Raw genomic sequence first — 20,467 nt, forward strand, 5'->3', positions numbered from 1 at the left:
CCGGTCAAGCATTCTTCTTGGGCTTATGGCTACCAGAGGTCCTGTGGCACTACCCACATAGTCATGCCTCAAGACTAATATATTATAAAAGGGCAGAGGAAGGTGGCCTTCCCCTGCTCTGGCCATAGCAATTCACATGTTGCCAGGGACACACCCGAAGAGACAAAAGGACTCTCCTTGGGAAAGCTTAACATTTCATTGTGGGAAAGTCTTCAGCGTGAAAATAAAGAACAGGACCTTCATGCCTGAGAAACAGTTCTGTGGCTAAGAGTCCTCACAGTCCCTGCAGAGGACCAGAATTCAGGTCCCAGCAGTCACATCAGCATTCATAACCACCTGTAACTCCAGCCCAGGTCTGATGCCCTCTGTGGGCGCTCGAAATCACGTGTGCATCCCTGTACCCCCCCCCCCACACACACACATATGCACACAGTTAAAAACAAGAATCTTTAAAACCAAGGACAACAAACTTTTGCTTCTCATCGGTAATTAAAGCCCCGCCTCCTAAATAAAGCCCCGCCTCCCCGGAAGGCCGTGAGAAAGCCGGTCTGCACAGGTTACATCCTCTGGGATCCTCAACTCTGCCAGGCACCAGATGACAGGACATGCCCTGTGAGACATCACCGTAGAACGAGGCATTGGCACATGCCAGCCAAGAGACAGTCAGTGCCACGGAGGCCAGCGCCGAGGGAGGGAGGGCAGAACAATAGATGAGTCACGCACTTGGGTCACGCTTGCTCAAGGTATAATGGGATTGTTGGGGAATAGTCAGAACAATGTCACAAGGCGCGATGAGCCACAGGCATGCCTCAGAGGCTGATGGCCGGCATCGGATTCTGAAGATGAGTGAGACGGGTGTGTGTGGTGGGGGCGGGGAGGGGTGTCAGAACTTGCTGCTGCTGAAGTACAGCTGAGTAAGGGTTGGAGTCCAGTGTGTAGACTGGCTTCCATGTCCCCAAGCCCTAGCCTTAAGGCGACTCTGCACCTGCCCTCAGAGGTCATTTTTATTTTATTTATTTATTTATTTATTTATTTATTTATTTAATTTTGAGACAGGGTTTCTCTGTGTAGCCCTGGCTGTCCTGGAACTCACTCTGTAGACCAGGCTGGCCTCGAACTCAGATCCACCTGCCTCTGCCTCCCAAGTGCTGGGATTAAAGGCGTGCGCCACCATTGCCAGCTATTATTTATTTATTTATTTATTTATTTATTTATTTTAAGACAGGGTCTTGCGTAGTCCAGACTGGGCACCCTGTGCAGTCCAAGCTGTCCTGGAACTGCCGATCTTCCTGCTTCTGCTTCCTGAGTGCTGTGATTCCAGGCCCGTAACATGTTTAGCAATTTTTTTTTTAAGAATAATTAATTAATTAATTATATGTAAGTGCACCGTAGCTGTCTTTAGACATCCCAGAAGAGGGCATCAGATCCCATTACGGATGGTTGTGAGCCACCATGTGGTTGCTGGGATTTGAACTCAGGACCTTTGGAAGAGCAGCGGGTGCTCTTAACCACTGAGCCATCTCTGCAGCTCCACATTTAGCTTTAACATTTGTCCTCAGTGTGGAGGGAAAAAAATAAAAACAAATCAAAGGAGCTGAAGAAACGGTCCAACTGGTAAAGTTCAAGCTAAGGGAGAGACTCGGCGTTCAGATCCTCAGCATGGAGAAAAGAGGAAGAGGAACGTACAAATTCCTGGGGCTGAAGAGACTGCTCGGCTCGACAGTAGAGCTCAAGGATCCACATCCAGTTCCAGTCATCCACCGCGACCAGTAACTGCAGCTTCAGGGATTCCGACGCGCTCTTCTCAACTTTGAGGGTACCTGCACGCATGGGTGGAGACACACATACACATTCAAGAAAAGAAATCTCCTCTGGGAGCAATGGTGCACACCTTTGATCCTGGCCCTTGGGAGGCAGCACTGGCTTACCTCTGTGAGTTCAAGGCCAGCCTGGTCTACAGGACTTCCCTGCAGCCTACCTTACCTCTCTTGCTCCAGCTGTGGTGCATCTGGACTACGCAGCGGCCTGACAGCCTTCCCGCTGCTCTTGAGGCCCAGGCACCCAAAGTTCTTTTCCCAGAGTTCCTTTCTGCTCAGCTGCCCTTTTCCGGATCAAAACCTCATGTGCATGCCTCTATGGGTGGACCCTGGGTCTTATGCCTACGCTTTAGTTGCAAGGGTTTCTCGGAGAATAAAATTTCTGTCCTTTTCTTTGGGGAAGTGGGACTTATGACTTCAGAAAACCCCACGCACAGGAAAGTTGATCAAAGGATGCTGGTGTTCATGAGACACGACAGATGTCACCCAAACTGTGGCTTGGCTAATTCCTCTACAAATATGGAATGACTTAATTATAATATTGCAACAGAGTCTCCTATAGGCCAGGCTGACCTCGAACCCACTTTGTAGTTTAGCATGACCTTGAACTCTTCATCCTCCTGCATCTTGCTGGAATCTGAGACCCAAAGTGCCATGCCTGCCCTTCCTCCTGTGGCACTGTGGGAGGGGGTGGAGGGTGTCTGGTGGGGCTGGAGAGATGGCTTAGGAGTTAAAAGTGCTTGCTGCTGTTGCAAAGCATCTGAGTTTGTTTCCTAGCACCCATGCGAGCTGCCTTGCAACTACTCTCAACGCCAGCTTGAGGGGATCTGATGCTTACACAGCAGAATAAAAATAATAATCTAGGGGCTGGAGAGATGGCTCAGCGGTTAAGAGCATTGACTGCTTTTCCAAAGGTCCTGAGTTCAATTCCCAGCAACCACATGGTGGCTCACAACCATCTGTACTGGGGTCTGGTGCCCTCTTCTGGTATGTCTGAAGGAAGCAATGGTGGTATACTCATATGTATAAAATAAAACAATTAAATCTTTAAAAAAAATAATAATCTAAACCAGGGATGTGGTGGTGCACACCTTTAATCCCTCCATTAGGCAGAGGCAGGTGGTTCTCTGTTTGACATCAGCCTGGTCTACAGAGAGAATTCTAGGCCACTCAAGGCTGTGTAGAAGGACCCTATATCAAACAAAACAAAAACTAAACCTAAAAACCCTATCGACTGAAGAGGTGGGACAGTTAGAAAGCAAGTGCACAGCTCCTGCAGAAGACCCCAGGTCAATTCCCAGCCGCTCACAACTGCTGGTTATTCTATCGCTCCTAGGAATCTCTGACACATCTGGTCTCTGACAGGCCCTGCACCCACATGGATACATCCATATACACACCCAGACACGGGCACTCACACATAAACATAAATTATAAGGTAGACAGACAAGGTTTTGAAAGAATGAAATATGTAAGCATCGGCTGGCGACCACGGTCCACCCGTCTTCCCAGCCCCTCAAAGGCGGGTCAGATCGCCTCAGCGTCATGCACGTTCGTTTCCCATCAGAGCCGAATTCCATGCTGCTGATTATCAGACGGGTGTCTGCCTCCCCTGGCCTACAGGGAGCTCACACTGCTGTCAGAGACCCAGGAAGCCGGACAAGGCCCAGCCACACCAGGTCAGGGCCGGGCTGCAGAACAGAGAGGGGCTGAGACCCATCACAAAGACAGTCTGCAGCCAGCCTCCCGCCTCCCGGTCCCCAGAGAGGAGCAGCTGATGGGTTTCTGGAGCTCTCCAATTCAATTATTGCCCCCTCCTCTCTGGTGGAGGCCGAGCAGCCACGCCCTTCCCCACCCCACCCCCCTCCCGAGGTGCAGAAGTGGTGGGAAGGGAGAGGGCGACGCTGAATTCTGTACATCGTGACCCAGCACCTCCTGGCAGCAGACTGGCTCACCGTTACCCCGAGGCTGCTATGACAGCGCCCGTTTCCAGGCGACTGTTCTCGGGGAATGGTCTGTTTTGGCAACCGGAGGGCCCCTGGGTAAAGGGGCCTCCGTGGGCCGTACCATTTGCATAGCAACCTCCTCCCTCCCACGAGCAACTCTGCGACGTGCGACAGCCGGGGCGCCCGCCCCTGTCCTCGGCCTGGCCCGCCCCGCGGCTCAGCTCCCGCAGCCCTGTCACGGCCTGCGTCCTCTGGGAGCAGCGGCTACCCGCCCAGCCAGGGTATTTCCGGAGAGCCTTGATACCCTGGAGACCAGGGGAAGTGATGCTCGGTGCTGGGGGGCGGGGACGGGGGTACAAAACACAAGTGGGGGAGGGGCGGTGAAATAAAATCTTTCAAACCAGTGTCTGGTAGCATCCCAATGCGTTGTGGATAAGGGATGAGGGCCCACAAATGTTTATTTAGGTAATCCGGGAGCGTGGCCCTGGTGGGTACTCAGAAAATGCCTTTTGAGTCAGGTCATTGGTAGGAATTTGGAAAGCGGTGGCTTGAGGGGAAAAAACACTTGTTTTTTTGTTTTTGAGCGTTTCATGATGCAGCCCTTGCTGGCTGCTATGTATACCAGGCTGGCCTTGAACTCAGAGAAATCCACCTACCTCCTAAGTGCTGGAATTGGAACCTGGCCCAATACTGACTTGTTCGCTTGTCTTTTACTGTTTGAATTTACTAATTTTGTTTTTCTAGAAGAGCATTCACTATGTCTACGTAGCATATATTAATCATACATAATAGTAAATTTCATCATGACATTTTTGTACATGCATAGAATGTATTCTGATTGTGATCATAGCCCCATTTAAAAAACATTTCTTATCTAGAAATACCTGCCGGTGACGTTTTGGGGGAAAAATTGTCAAATACTTGCAAGCAGAGTTGGTCTATCTAATTTGAAGAAACTGAAAGAGAAAATCCTCGGAGCCCTTGCTCCTTCCGGTGCACACCTACCCCATTCTAACGACACACACCCCACCCCAACTCGTTCATGAGTGAGTGATGCCAACTGAGATGCCAGGCTAGACCTTCAGAGCACAGGAACCGCCCAAGGACACTTGCCTTGACTGGAACCCAAGAGGGGGCTGGGCAGAGGCAGGTCACCCCAGCTGAGTGATCAAATTATCCTGGCAGCTGTCCAAGGGGCAGTTCCCAGCTGCACCTGTGTGTAGGACGATTGCTTTTATCAGTATTGACACAGCAGCGGGTCTGGGAACAGCATTGCAATAAATAAATGGGGGGGGGGGAGGGCAGAGCCACTGAGGCCAGCAGAAAAGGATGAGGCCTTTTGCTGATTGTCAGCACTTTCAGTTCAACCCCACCCACCCCCCTGGAATCTCTGAAGATCCTGCAGGCTGCCTTGTGCATAAGAGCCCTGGGTCTTAAAGAGACAGAATTGCAGAATCACCTAAAGGATCCCTTCTCGCCTGGTTCAACAATTAAGAGCAGTGGCTGCTTTTGCAGATGACCTAGGTTCAGTTCCCAGCGCCCATATGGTGGCTCACAACCATCTGTGACTTGAGTTTCAGCAGACCTAAGGTCTTCTTCTGATCTCAGAAGGAAATAGGAACACACGTGGCACGTGGACATCCATGCAGGGAAAACTCGGATAAACATCAAATAAAAATAAATCTTAAAACAACAACCAGGCATCTCCAGTAAAGGCTCTCAAGGTCACTCAGAGTCCTTAGCTGACCTTTCGTTTGTCCAGGACCTGGGCTGGAAGGGAATTCCTTCTTCCCTTGCCAACTTTAGCATCAAAGAAAGCAGTACAATTGAAAAGCAGGGGGTGGGGTTGTTTGTTTTTATTTTGTTTTGTTTTGTTTTGTTTTTTTGAGCTAGTCAAACCTAGAATGCAGAGTCTAGCCGAGTGATCTCAGTTGTAGGTTGTAGTCATCATTCAGACAGAACCTCAGCTGGAAGCTTGTGGGGTAGGGAATGCAAAACCAAACAAATGCAGACTGAAGAGCGGTCTCGGTTGGTAGAGCTTGCTTAGCATTCAAGAAGTTCTTGGTTGGATCCCCAGCCACCACAGAAGTCAGGATGTGTGTCTGGGACCCCAGCACTGCAGAGGTGCAGTTCAAGGTCATCTCTCTTTACATAGGAGTTTAGGCTGAGTTATCGGATACCTACGCAGTCAAACAAAACAAGAACAAATCCGGGGTATAAATTATGTCTACTCTGGAAACCAGAAAGGGGCGGGAGCTAACAGCATCCAGAGAGCACAGCCAAAGTTACCCCTATGGTAACCACAATGCTATTCTGGTCTTCTGGGCCTTCTCGGTCGCCTCCCTCACCTCTGCTCTAGAATGGCCAGGTTCAATAAGGCATAAACAGAGCTGCCCATTGGAGGCCACTTAGCCACGCCCAGAGATAAATTGCCTATGTTGGAACTGCCAGAGTTGAGTCACTCACATGCCGCAGACAGGATGGCGGGTCTCCGAGGGGCACGCGGGTGCCAGTTGCCAGCCTACTGGGTTCTAAGCCCAGCCCTTACTCACACCCACCAGTTCCGAGGCTGTGGGAGGATATTTTACTGGCACAGTCCTGGTGTTCCTGGTCTGAGGTAGAGAAGTCACACCCACCTGCTTAGGCATCCACTGGTGCTTTATCATGTCAGCACTTGGGGATCATCATCCTCTGTGACTTTGGGGACCCCATCGTGTCTGTCTCTATCACCTCCGTATCTTCATACAAAGTCAGGATTCAGAGACAGCATCATAGACAAATAAATTAGTGAATGGCCCTCAAGATGTTCAAATCTGGGGTGAGGATGTAGGTCAGTTCGTAGAGTGCTTGCCAAGTGTTTAGGAAGACCTGGGTTCGAGTCCCAGCTACACATAAAATCCAGCAGAGACAAAGGAGTCTGACTGTCTGTGCAACGTGAACACGGGGTACCGGAGAGTTAAAAGCCATTCTGCCTTTCCCCAGGCCCCAGAGGCAGGCAGCCTCTTTGAACCCCCCTGGTTTGTCCATCCAGAATACTTTCAGGACAGGAAAACAGGAAGCATTCCCTGATAGTTGGTGTGTGTGTGTATGTGTGTGTGTGTGTGTGTACACCAGAGCGCTCTCCCTCTTCCCCTCTGGGAAGTGGGGTTGGGAGGTGGAAGAAGGAGGTCCTCTGGGTCACATTTGGCCAGGAAGCCAGACTCCTTCCTTTCAAATGCGGTGGCTTCCGAAGGGACAGATAAATATCTTCTTCCTTGATACAGAGAGAAAGATGCGGCCACAGACCGTCAGGCAGACAAGCTGGTTGTGCAGGTCATCGTAGGTGGATGCAGAAGGAGCCCTTCTCTGCATCCTTCCATCCATCCAGTTCTCCCCAAGTGCTAACTGCCCCGCATGCTGTGCTCACAGGGATCCTGGGCCTCCTGCGCAGCAGAAAAGCACTCTTATCAACCAAGCTGCCTCTCTGGCGCCACTAGTCAGATTTCCGTACTTTTTCTTTCTATTCTTTGGTGACAGTGAACTGTGTACCGTGTAGCTTGAAGCTTGCTATGCAGTGCAGGCTGGCCTTGAACTCATGACTCTGCCTCTGCAGTACTGGACTGCTAGGATTAAAGGCATGCACCATTGTCCTGGCTATAACAAAATTTTAGTCAGAATTCCAAGCTGGACCTTAGTGACACATGCTTTTAATTCATGTGCTCAGGAGGCAGAGGCAGGCAGGTCTGTGAGTTCCAGGCCAGCCTGGTCTACAAAGGGAGCTTCAGGATATCCAGGGCTACACAGAAAAACCCTGTCTTAAAATGATCTAGTAGGCCTGGGTCTACAAGCCCTGCATCTTGGAGGTTGAGATCATAGTGATTTTAAGTTCTTTACCAACCAGAGCTACAAGGAGAGACCCTGCCTGCAGGAGGTGGGAAGGAAAATGTCCTCATGGGACACCGTAGTCCTCAAGCCAATTCCTTAGGAGTTATCGGGAGGATAGTAGAGGGATGTTATCTAATCTCTTTTCCTGTTATAAAAGAGGAGGTGAGGCACACCCGGCTTAGTCAAGGTTAGATATTCATTCGGGGGCTGAGTGGATGCCAGAATCTCTGGAGAACAGCACCCTTTGACCTTTGAACCCTCCCTTGTTGTGGGTGTCAGCACTTACCTGGTCTCAGGCAGCTGATGGACCCCTTACCCCACTTTGCCCATCACTACCCCCAGGTCTCTTTTTGCGGTTGAAGCCTGGGCCAGAGCTAGCTCAATACATGCTGACCCTCCAGTCAAGGCGTTCATGTTGTTTAGGAGGCTGAGTGGGCTGGCAGTCGGGGTCCCCAGACTGCTCCCCATTGCTTGAATTCTTTGTATCCCATCCCTGGATACAGTAGGCAAGCGCTCTAAAACTAAACTCCATCCCTGGCCCCCAACACTCCAGTTTGTTCTCAAAGACAATTGCAGGGAGGAGCTTGCAGCATCTCCTTGGGTCGTTCACATTTCCGGCAGCCTCCTCCAGAGGCAGAAAAGGAGAGCTTCCCCGGCCAGCCACGATTTCCAGTAACACAGAACCGAAAGCGAAGGGGAAGCCAGGCATGGCTGTGAGCGCCTCTCCTGTCTTGCCGTTGGGAACAGAGGACAGGAGCCTCACTGGTTCTAGGTCGGCCTTGGGCTACATCCTAGGGACAGTCTGGTCTTTATGACAACGTCTCCTGCCGCAGAGCAGTCCTGGGGGAACCAGGCTTGGGCGTCAGTACTTAGTCCAGACTGACCTCTGGTTGGGTTGACGTCAGTATTTATTTAGCCTTCTTTCTGCTCTGAACTCTTTGGAGGGGTTGGGCTCACGGGTGGGTTCCTCCATCCTTGGCTGGGTTCTGTTTTCCTTACAGGTAATGTCACGCTCTCCTGAGGCGAGCAGTGAAGGAAGCACTTCGCAAAGTCACCGGCTGGGGCTTGGGATACAGGTCTGTGGTAGATCGCCTTCTCAGCCTGTCCTATGCAAGGCTCTGGGTAATATTTTAGATACTGGGGCGTGGGAGTGGGGGAGAGATAGAAACAGAGATGGATGGACCTGCGGTTGTGCCGCAGTTGGTACAGTACTTGCCTAGAGTGTTCGAAGGCCTTGGTTCTGTTCCCACATGAGCAGGGTATACTGCTACATTCCCGTGCTCCAAGCTCTGGAGAGTGGGAGGCAGGGAGATCAAAGGTTATCTCTGTGAGTTCGAGGCCAGCCTGGTCTACAGAGCTAGTTCTAGGACATGCTACACAGAGAAACCCTGTCTCAAAAAACAAACAAACAAACAAACAAGACTCCAATTCAGGTCTGGAGAGATGGCTCAGTGGTTAGAGCACTGACCGCTCTTGCAGAGGACCTGGGTTTAATCCCCAGCACCCACAGGGCAGCTCACAGCATCTGTCACTACAGTGATGTGAGTCAGCCTTCTGGCCTTCCTGGACAGGCATGCATGCACAGGGTACCGACATGCACATTGCACACAAAACACTCATACACAGACAATAAAAAGTAAAGTAGACGACTGTAACAACAACCAGCACTAGGGAGGCAGAAGCATCAACAATTCTTTGTGAGTTCGTGGCAGCTTGTAGTGAGACCCTGTCTCAAATAAACAGCACACACACACACACACACACACAGTAGGACTGCTGCAAGGCACCCATGACTACAAAACAAATAAATCAACATGCAACTAACTAAACTAATTTTAAAACCTTAAGAATGGAGAGTACATTCCCAGTGAGAGAGTAGACCTTGTTGCTAAAGGTTCTTTCTGCTTTGAGTTGGGCCTTAGAGAGACAGCCCCCATTGATGTCTGGCACGCCCTGCCCTCAGACATCGTCGCCAGCCTCCTTCCTGTTATCTCACTGGTAACCGGAGGCTCAACATGCCCTCTGGTCGGTCAGTTCCATCCCCCTGTGCCCCATCTCCCTGTCTGCAGAGGTACTATTTTCTGCCTGGTTTTATGGGTGAGAAATCAGAAGCAAAGAGACCATTAGGCAAGTGGCCTCTGATTCGACAGCTGGGACTCCATCGCGGTGGTCGGGGACGATAGCGGCCCCCTCGCCTGACTTCTCTGGGAGCCCCTGAGGGTTCTAGCAGCAGCTGGCCGCTGAGACCTGGCAAGTCCACTTGGGTGAGGAGACCAGCTCAACTTCTTTTTAGCCTCGTGACCCAGGCCAGTCACAGGCATGGGAGCCTTGGGCCGGCTGTAAGAACCTTGATAATAAACTACTCCACCTACCTCACGGGTGACGTGAGGCTTCCAAGAAATCAGGGACATTGCAGTGCCTGGAATCAGCTGTAATGGGGAACAGAAACAGACACGGGTGACTTCTTTGGAGAAGCAAATAGCAGAGTTCTCTATCCTGGCCCCACAGATCCCCAGCCCGTCTTGAAGGCCTCTGGTGTCAGAAGTCAGAACCTAGGGCTCCAGTGTCTTGTACCATTTACCGCTCCTCTTTGGGTTTCTTTTCTTTCTCTTAAAATATAATTATTTATTTCCCTGTGTGATGGTTTGGTTTGTATGTTTGCTGTGGGCCACACGAGGGCCTGGTGCCTTCGGAGCTCAGAAGAGGGCCTCAGGTCCCCTGCAACTGAAGTTATGAGAAGTTGTTACCCACAGTGTGGATGCTGAGAATCAAACCCAGATCTCTGCCAGAGCAGCCGGTGCCCTCAATCTCAGAACCATCTCTCCAGCAGCCTTCCTCCACCAGGGACTCACTAGCCCCGGCTAGTCAGGAACTACGGGCCTCAGATTCCCAGGAATTCATCTACCTCTGTCTCCAGATTGGTAGACCAAAGGCACGCCTCACCACACCCTGTTTATTTATATGTTTGTTTGTTGATTGTAGACTGAATACCTTGAATTCCAGGATGGCCTTGAACTCCTGTTCCTCTTGCCTCCACTTTCCTAGTTGGAGAATTGCACAGGTACACCATCATATGTGCATGTGCATGTGCATGTGCACATGCATGTGTACACACACACGCACACACACGCACACACACACACACACACACACACTTCTGTTTTGGTACACAGGCATAAAAATGGTTCACATCCAGCCTTTACCGGCTTAGGAATTCCCAAGCAAACGTTTTCAGACACTGGCTGAAGGGGAGCGCTACCCCTGAACCTTACAGGGCTCCTTCGTCCTGCTTGTCATAAAACAAACAGCCCTTCAGCTACTTGGGCAGGGTTTAACTAGCGATCAGCCCTGCAGATAAGTGGATCACACGCTCAACAAGCTCCCAGGGGAATAATTTGTACCGGAGAGCACTTTATAATTTATATTTTTGAAGCTACAGCCAGGGAGTTATCTTCCCAGTGACAAGAGACAGTCTCCCCCAGCTCCGCACACCTCCCCCCCCCCCCGCGTCCCCCCCACCTCCTGTCCAGGCTGGAGATAATTGAGAACCAGAAAGCATAATCAGTAGACAGAGCAGAGGCCCTGAAATCTCAGGCACACTTATGAATGGCTTGCTCTATGACTAGAAAACCCAGGGCAGGGCCTCTTGCGGTTCAGTTCTGTGTACCAGCTCCCCTCCCCCCAGCCCCTACCCCCCCACCCCGCCCCCTGCCGAAGCCATTTGCAGTTCCGCGCGTACCCCTCACTTCCTCAACAGAAAGGAAATTAGGAGGAAGAGAATTCAATGGTGAGTCAAGCTTCTTAGGGGTCAGAGCGAGCAAGCGCGACCCCTCCATGGGGCGGAACCCACTTGTTCGGTTCTCTTTTGCAAATTCGTTTGCCATCTCCTCCCCCATGCTGTCTAAGCTGTATCTGTCCCATGCTCCTGGGCTGGTACTGTTATTTCCAGACCCCAGATGAAGGATCGGAACTCGGAGCTCAGCCTACAGTAGAGGGCTCTGCCAGCAGGCACAGAGCCCCAAGTTCTCAGGACCCCCACAAACTTAGGGCTTATTGGCTTACGGGTGCTTCCCAGCCAATCCCAGGAGCATTTGAGAGTAGAGACAAGAGGATTAGAAGTTCAAGGCCATCCGTGACTATATAGCAAGTTCAAGGTCAGCCTGGGCTATGTGAGACCCTAATCAAAAAAGGAGGTGGAGGAGGACAGAGGGAGAGAGAGACAGGTGATTGGACAGGGTTGGGTATAGCTCGATGGTAAACATCTGCCTAGCTTGCAGGAAGAGCCCACAGGTCCAACTTTTTTTTTTTTTTTGGTTTTTTGGATTTGTTTTTCTTGAGACAGGGTTTCTCTGTGTAGCCCTAGCTGTCCTGGAACTCACTCTGTAGACCAGGCTGGCCTCGAACTCAGAAATCCGCCTGCCTCTGCCTCCCAGAGTGCTGGGATTACAGGCATGCACCACCACCACCCGGCCCAACTTTTTTTTTTAAGATTTATTTATTTATTATGTGTAAGTAAACTGTAGCTGTCTTCAGACACACCAAAAGAGGGTATCAGATCTTATTGTAGACGGTTGTGAGCCGCCATGTGGTCACTGGGATTTGAACTCAGGACCTTCAGAAGAGCAGTCAGTGCTCTTAACCACTGAGCCATCTCTCCAGCCCGAAGTCCAACCTTTAACACATGAAGGAAAACAAAAAGGAATACAGCCTAGAAGTGTGAACTCTCATCCTAGAGACCCACAGAGTAGACTAGTAGAGAGAGAACTGACTCTCAGAAGTTGTTTTCTGACCTACACAAGGACCCACGTGCGCATGCGCACTGTAATTGAAAAAAAAGAAAAGGCTTCACGGCCTTTAAGCCCTGGGACCCATCTCCCTGAGGGCCTCGAGTGTGTTTGGGGATTTAAATGGTTCTTTCTAAACTTTCTCTCAAGCCAGTTTGCGAGTTTCAGCTTTGGAACACCCTTAGTAACATCAGAAGTCTTTTCAATGAATCTGCTACCCGTAAACACAACACTTAGGAGATTTATGCAGGAGGATTTCTATATTGAGTTCCAGTCCAGTCTGGGCTACAGTGTGAAAATCTAAAAAACAAAACAAAACAACAATAATAGCAACAACCAAGGAAAAACAAAACAAAAATGAAATAGGTGTGGGGCATCATGCTTGTGATCTCAGGCACTAGGGTGACATAGGCAAGAACGTCATGAGTTCAAGGACAGAAGGACAGCTTTGGCGATACAATACCTGTCTAACCACCTCTCTCCCCCCCACACACACGTATTCACGTGCGCATGTGCACGTGCATACACACACACACACACACACACACACACACACACGAGATACACTGGTAAAGTTCTTGCCTGGGTTCAGTTACAGCAACTTCATAAACCCGGCATGGCGGGGCATTCCTGTGACCAGGACATGTAGCCATGGAGTCTGGAGAGATGCGAGATGCTCAGTAGTTAAGAGCATGGACCACTCCAGCTAGGAGTTCAGTTCCCAGCCCCCGTGTCTGCAGGGTCACAGTCACCTATAATTCTAGATCTAAGGCAATCAAATGCCTCCCATCGGTGGGCACCTGCCCTTGTGCGCATGTGCATGCGCATGCGCAATACACACAATTAAAAAAATGAAAACAAATCCTTAGAAATTGGATCACTGGGTGTGCTGGTGCACGACTCTAGTCCTGGTAACCTAGAGGTGGAGGCAGGTGGGTCTCTGTGTTCTGAGGGACCTATGTCAAAAACAGAACAAAACAGCCTAACCCATCTTTCCAAAGTACGTAGCCAATTTGAGGCTAGCCTGGTCTACGGAGACTCTGCCTATGTGGACTTTCCAATTACTCCCCAGTCCCTTGTTGATCCAATTGTGAAGGGCACACGTTTCTCTGTTTGTCTTTGCACACGTGTTCACGATGCTCAGAGCACTCCCCGGAAGTGAAGAAGATTGTTGTCTTAGTTCATCCTGCCTCTCACGAAAGGTCTATCTCTCCCCAAACCCTGGTCTCCAGCTTATCTTCAACCAGAGGTCACAGAGCCAGGCTTGAAACCTTCTCAGCGGGCCAGCGGGCCATGACTCATGGGATGTGTAAATTGGTCCAAACTCTGCTTTCTCTTCTGCAGTCCTGGATAAGTACCCAGGCTCCTATCTAAAGCGAACACCCTGGAGGGCCCCAGCTCCATCCTCTCTCGTTCATCCGCCCCCACCCCACCCCCACTCAGACTGCTTGCTTTCCATTTTTGCAGAGTCATTGACTCTTCTACACATAAATAAATAATCCTCAGTTTTACACATCTTAAAAAAAAAGAAAAAGAAAAAAGAAAAAACCCTCTCAGCTGGGTGTGGTTTGCCCTGCAATCCTATCAGCCGGGAAACGGGGGAGGAGCATAAGGAAGTGTGGCGAGTTCTAAACCCATTTGTAGGCTACAGGAGACCCCATGTCTTCTTTTATTTTAAGGGGACTGTGCAGGGGAAAGCACACACTTCCCTTGTAGAGGACTTAAGTTCGATTCCCGGGCGCTCACATCAGGCAGGCAGCTCGAGGTAGCCAGTGTTCCAAGGCAGCTGGAATGCACGGCCTGGTCTAAGGCTTAGTCTAACTCTCCGGATAACTATATACCGCTGTCCAATCAGGGGCTCTGTGCTGTATGCGTCATGACTGGCTTCTGCCTCATTTTGACTCTGCGAGAAATGCCAGGAATGAACCTTTTCTATGAAGTATTATAAAACTTGTGTTTAGGGCAAGAAATTGAAATCTTTTTATCAAGAAAGAAAGAAAGAAAGAAAGAAAGAAAGAAAGAAAGAAAGAAAGAAAGAAAGAAAGAAAGAAAGAAAGAAAGAAACAAGAAATCTTTTTATCTTCTATGCCTTGAAAGAGTTTTGCGTAAAAGTTCTAATCACCACCACCACCACCCCACCCTGCTCAGTCTAGGCTCTGAAGCATTCCAAGAATTTGACGTCCTGAAGCTGTGATCCGTTCCTCTCAGATCGGTGCTCCCTCTTCTCCTTTGCTTTTTCTATCTTCCTTCCTTCTTTTTCTTTTCTATTTTGGAGACAGGATTTCTCTGCGTAGCCCTGGCTGTCCTGGAACTCACTCTAGATCAGGCTGGCCTTCAACTCGGAGATCTGAGGGCCTCTGCCGGGGGGGGGGGGGGGGGGGGGGAGGGCATCCCACAACCCCAGACACTGAGCACATCTTTTGTTTCTAGTGAGCCAGTTCTTTTCATACCAGCCAATCGGATAAGAATATGGAGTCAGACCCCAGCCAATTGGCAAAGGACTTAGTCAATACGGGAATTAAAAACTAAGTGCACTTCCTGTCTGCGTTTGCTCTTTTGAGTGCGTGCGTTCTCTCGATCCAGGGTCTAGACAAGTGACCAGCCACTTCAGCTGGAGCAGTGGTCTCTTTTGAGACCCCAGACTCTTTCCTAACAAGCCAGGATCTCCCAGCTGGGAGCTGGTTGAGCCCGGGTTCGCTTTCATCCCCTCTTGGGCTCAGTATTCTACAGGAAATGGGAGCAATGTTGAACGAACCACAGTGTGGATGCTGGGATGTCTTCAAGCATCTAAAGATTGCTTTTGTTCACTTAATATCTATTTTTCTTATTTTTAAGCGTGTGTGCATGTATGTATAAATGTGTGCAGAAGTGTATTGTGAGAATATGTATGTTATGTGCATGTGTAAGTGTGAGAATGTGTGTGAATGTTAGTGTATGCATAAGTGTATGTATGTGTGTAAATGTGTGCATGAGTGTGTGAATGTGTATGTCTCTGAATGTGTTAGTGTGTGCATGCTTGGGTGAATGAATGCATGAGTGTGTGAGTTTGTGCATGAGTATAAGAATGTGTGTGTACATGAATGTGTGTGAATGTGTTAGTGCATACATGAGTGTGTGCATGCCTGTGTTAATGTATACATGAGTGTGTGAATGTATGCATAAGTGTGAATGTGTGCATGGGTGTGTAAATGTGTGTGAGTGTGAATGTGTGTGGGTGTGTAAATGTGTGTGAGTGTAAATGTGTGCATGGGTGTGCAAATGTGTGCGTGGGTGTGTGAATGTGTGCGTGAATGTGTGTATGAGTGAATGTATATGTGCATGAGTGTGTGAATGTGTGTATGAGTGTGCGAATGAATATGTATAAGAATGTGTGTGTAACACTATCAATGTGTTAGTGTGTGCACGTGTGTGACTATGTGCATAAGTGTATGAAAGTGTGCGTGTTGAGTGGGTTTGTAGTCATGAATATAGGTATTCATACAGGTATTCATGGAGGCCAGAAGAGTGTGTAATTCTTTGGAACTAGAGTTACAGGTGTTTGTGAGTCACTTAATGTAGGTGCTGGGACTCGAACTCGGGTCTTCTGGAAGAGCAGCGAAGGGCCTAGGCGGCGGGTCCCAACAAAATTATACCATGTGACAGGTCTCATGTGGGAGGTTTTTCCTTAAAGGGGAGGGGCACAGATGCAGCCTCTGGGAGAGTAAAGAAGATAGTGGAGGAGGAGAGGCCTGACCTACTGGGGCTGTGGTGCGAGCGGAAGTGGACGTGGGACTGAGGCGAAAACTAGAGCTGACATGTCTAGGGCCCCCGCAAAGCTGACTGTAAAGATGCCTGATTGCCGAGGCGTCACTTTCGGCTGTCTGTGGATGTTCCTGATCGCTAAGGAACAGCACATGTCCCTCCTTAATCACTGAGCCTTCCCTCCAGCCCCCACAAGTACTGTCTTACATAGTAACTGATTTATTTTTATGTGTATGGATGTTTAGGTGGCACGATTGTGCATCATGTGTGGCCTGGTGCCTGTACAGGCCAGAGGAGGGCACTGGGTCTCCTGGAAGGGGAGTTATAGATGGCTGTGAGCCACTATGGGTGCTGGGAATCGAACTTGTGTCCTCTGGAAGAACCTGTCTCACTTCTGAGCCATCTCTCCAATCCCAAAATCACACATTTACTTATGGGTACGTCATATATGTATCATGGCGCACACACATTTTGGGGGTTATGTCCTTCTAGCTGAAGGTCAAAGTTCAGAGTGTCTGTCCGGCTATGGCCATGAACCTCCGAGGGAAGTTTCCTGTGGCTTAGGGATCTCGATCCTGCAGCATCCGGTAACCATCACAACGGGTTCCTCTCTTCTCAATTTGCCCACCTCACCCTCCTCACTGGCCACCACCCCACCGCCAGCCTAACTTTCTTTTCTTGGGGCGGGGGGGGGGGGGTTCGAGACAGGGTTTCTCTGTGTAGCCCTGGCTGTCCTGGAACTCTGTAGATCAGGCTGGCCTTGAACTCAGAAATCCGCCTACCTCTGCCTCCCAAGTGCTGGGATTAAAGGCCACCACCACCAGGCTCCATCTTAACTTTCAAAGGCTTTGTTGTTGATGTTGTTGTTGTGACTGTTTTTGGCATAGGGTTTCTCTGAGTAGCCCTGGCTGTCCTTGAACACACTCCGTAGACGAGGCTGGCCTCGAACTCACAGAAATCTGCCTGCCTCTGCCTTCCGAGTGCTGTGATTAAAGGCCACGTGCCACCAATGCCTCTCCAGTTCAAATCTTTTGTTTGTGATTTTGTTTTTTCTCGTCTTTTTGTTGTTGTTTTAGGGCAGAATCCCCCAGCGTAGCTCCACTGGCCTCCAACTCGCCATCCTCCTGCTTCTGCCCACGTTACTTCCAGGCAAGCGCCTTCTCTCCCTTGGACTTTCAGTGGGAACTTCTGTTCTGACAGGGCACAAAGGCTGGAGAAATTTGGAGAAAGCACAGAGAAAGTGATAACCCCTATCCGCCACGCCCACCCATCCCCCACCCGGGCAACGCATTCCCCCCCCCCCTTCCCCCAGCACCTCAGGGCACCCTTCCTTCTAGGAGTGGGAAAGGCTCAGAGGTACCTGATCTGAGGCCAGCTGGAGGAGGAGGAGGCCCTCCCAGAGTCCAGGCTCCTCCCAGCCACTCCCCCTTCCTCACTTTGGCGGCAAAAGTGAGCTGGGTTCCTCTGTGGCCTCCCCGCCTGGCCCTTAATCTGCCGGTCTAAATGGTGAACTCTGTTTCGCGGCTGCTTCCTTTCAGGCCCTCCACACGCTCCTCCCAGGAGCTGGGTGGTCTCTTCTGCGCCGGTCCCGGCCTTCCACTTAGCATTCCCCCAGGGGTCCCGGGCGTCCTGAGAGCGAGACATTCGCTCCCCCTAAACAATATCCAGACACGACCAGCCCCCTTCCAGGGCCAAAGCATCAAATAAAACCGAGGGGTACTGGCACCCCTGGGCAGAGCCTTTTGTCCGAGTTGGAAGCAGGCTGAAAAGATGAAAGGGGCTTCCATGCTGACCCGGTCACCTCTCGTTATCTCGCGCCTCCTCCCAGAGGACTCTCAGAGGCAGTCGGCCGCATTTTCCCAGGCTCGCCCCGGGGTTAACTACGTCCCCAGCAGCTCCTGCAGGCAGGAATGCGAGGAATGTACCTGTCCCAGAGGGGGTGGGGTGGGGGGTGCGTGGATAATGAGGTCAAAACCAAGCACCGCCTCCTTCTCAAAGGACTCTTGCAAGAGAGGCTATTAGATATAGTTCATTACTTGGGGTGGGGGCGGGGCGGGGGCCGTGCGGGGTGGGCGGCTGCTTTTTTTAGAATGTAGCCTGAAAGAGACACAGAGTTTGGATTCTCCTCCAGGTCATCAAAGGGCTGCGCTTTTGACTCAAGAGCAAGCAAGCTACCTTCTGTTTCCTTGGGTTCAGGCGACGAAAGACATCTATCTGGGGTCTCCAACACGTGTCCTACTGGGTGGGTAGCTCGCTGCAGATTAAGCTCTTGGGAGACTAGAAGACTGTGAAGGGGTTGTAGGAGACTGTGTCAAGTAGTTCAGAGAACACTGCGCTTGCAGAGGACCTGAGGTTGGTTTCCCCAGCACGCCCCAGTTGGGCTCCTCACAACCTCCCGTAATTCCAGCACCAGGGCCTCGCATCGCAAGACTCTGACTTCCACGGGTACCTTCTCACACAAACACGTGATTTAAAATAATAAAAATAGGCCAGGCGTGTTGATGCGTGTCTTTAATCCCAGTATTTAGAAGTGGGGAGGCAGAGGCAGGCAGATTTCTTAAGTTCCAGGCCAGCCTGGGCTACACAGAAATAGATGGTTGGGGGATGTGGGGGGGAAGGTGCAAAAATTTAAAAAAAAGGGGGGGTGGGAAGACCCTCTGTCAAAAAACTAACTAACTAAATAAATAAACAAATAAGGAAAGAGGGCCCTGGAGAAATAACACAGGATGCTTTCACAGAGGACTCCGGTTCCCAGCAACCACATGAGCCAGGTGGTTCACAGCTATCCACAACACTTCTGGGTATCTGTCCTCTTGCCTCACCTCTGAGGCCACTCACCCCCCCCCCACACACACACACACACAGGGTTTCTCTGTGTAGCCCTGGCTGTCCTGGAGCTCACTTTGTAGACCAGGCTGGCCTCAAACTCAGAAATCCACCTGCCTCTGCCTCCCAAGTGCTGGGATTAAAGGCATGCACCACCACTGCCCAGCAGATTTTTTATTTCATAGAGTTTATTTATTTACTTATTTATTTGGGGATTTTAATGGGGCAAGTTCTTAGGTAACCCAGGCTGATCTCAGATCCCAAGGAGCTGGGAGTATGGGCCTGTTTTGTTTGTTTTGCTACAGGATACAATCTGTAGTTCTGGGTGGCCTTAAATTTAGCAATCTTCCCATCTTGTCTCCTCCTCTAGAGTGCTAGGGTTAGAGACATGGCCAACACACTTAGCTTCTCTCCCCCCCCCCCCAAATTAATTCTTTTATCTGGGAGTGGTGGCACCTTTAATCCCAGTATTGAGGAGCCAGAAGCACAGAAATCTCAATTCTAGATCAGTTGTTCTACGTAGCAAGTTCCAGGGCAGCCAGGGCTACATCATGAAATCCTATCTTGAAAAAGAAAATTTTTTCAAAATCTGTGCATCTGTGTGTGGGTATGTGTACCTGAGTGCAGTTCCCCTCAACAGCCAGAAGAGGGCATCAGATTCCACCTGGATCTGGAGTAACAGTTCTTTGTGAACCACAGAACTCTGGTCCTCTGGAAAGAACAACCAGTATTTTTTAACCTCTGAGCCCTCTCTCTAGCTTTATGTAAGAAAGGGCAAAGAAATCAGGTGTGCTCTCAAGCCTTTGGGAAGTAGAGACAGGAGGATGGGAGTTTAAGATTAACCTCAACTAAATAGTGTACTTGAGACCTGTCTGGGCAATATAATATCCTGTCTCAGACACACACACAAATAAATAAATAGCTAAACAAATGGGGAGCTGAAGAGATGGCCCTGGTGTTGACAAAGCATGTCTGTGCAAGGAAGCAAGAAGCATGGAAACCTGGTGTGGTGGCACAAGCCCTTCCTCACAGCGATCCGGGAGGCGGAGAGGGGCAGATCTCTGTGGGTTTGAGTCTAGCCTGGGCTATCTGGTGAGTTCCAGGACAGCCAGGAGTGGAACACAGTAAGGCCCTGTCTCAGAGAGAGACAGAGACAGAGAGACAGAGACAGAGGAGGAAGAGGAGGAGGAGGAAGGGAGAGAGAGAGAAAGAGAGAGCAGCCTCAACAGCACCCATGTTAAAAGCAAGGGTGTGTGCTTGTAATCTCAGAACAGGAGAGATGGAAGCTCAAGGGGCCCTGAGGCCGGCAGGTGTGTAGGTGAATCCCTTAGAACCGAGGGACATACCAGATGAGGATGTTTGGTCTCCACAAGCATGCGCACACACATGGATACACAAAATAAAATTTTAGATGGCCTGAGGGCCCTTAGACTGCTACCTCCCAAGCCCCACCCACTTAGTCATGTGGCCCTCTGCCCCCTCCCCCACC

At 50.3% G+C, this 20,467-nt stretch overlaps 1 long non-coding RNA gene across 6 annotated transcripts; it reads right to left on the reverse strand.

Moving 5' to 3' along the window:
* Window positions 1-5,604: 5,604 nt before the first annotated feature.
* On the reverse strand, window positions 5,605-11,232 carry LOC127669934 (uncharacterized). Of its 6 annotated transcripts, XR_007974436.1 has the most exons (5): window positions 10,619-11,000; window positions 10,000-10,056; window positions 7,914-8,916; window positions 6,400-7,185; window positions 5,605-5,943 (listed from the first exon to the last, which is right to left on the reverse strand). It is a non-coding gene; the product is annotated as an uncharacterized LOC127669934 (long non-coding RNA). The 6 variants fall into 6 exon arrangements; XR_007974435.1 differs by lacking the exon at window positions 10,619-11,000 and adding an exon at window positions 11,147-11,232 and having other exon boundaries at window positions 6,400-8,916; XR_007974433.1 differs by having other exon boundaries at window positions 6,400-8,916; window positions 10,000-10,351; window positions 10,619-11,007.
* Window positions 11,233-20,467: the final 9,235 nt, after the last annotated feature.

This window comes from Apodemus sylvaticus, chromosome 19 (genome assembly GCF_947179515.1).
Source record: "Apodemus sylvaticus chromosome 19, mApoSyl1.1, whole genome shotgun sequence".
NCBI lineage: Eukaryota > Metazoa > Chordata > Mammalia > Rodentia > Muridae > Apodemus > Apodemus sylvaticus.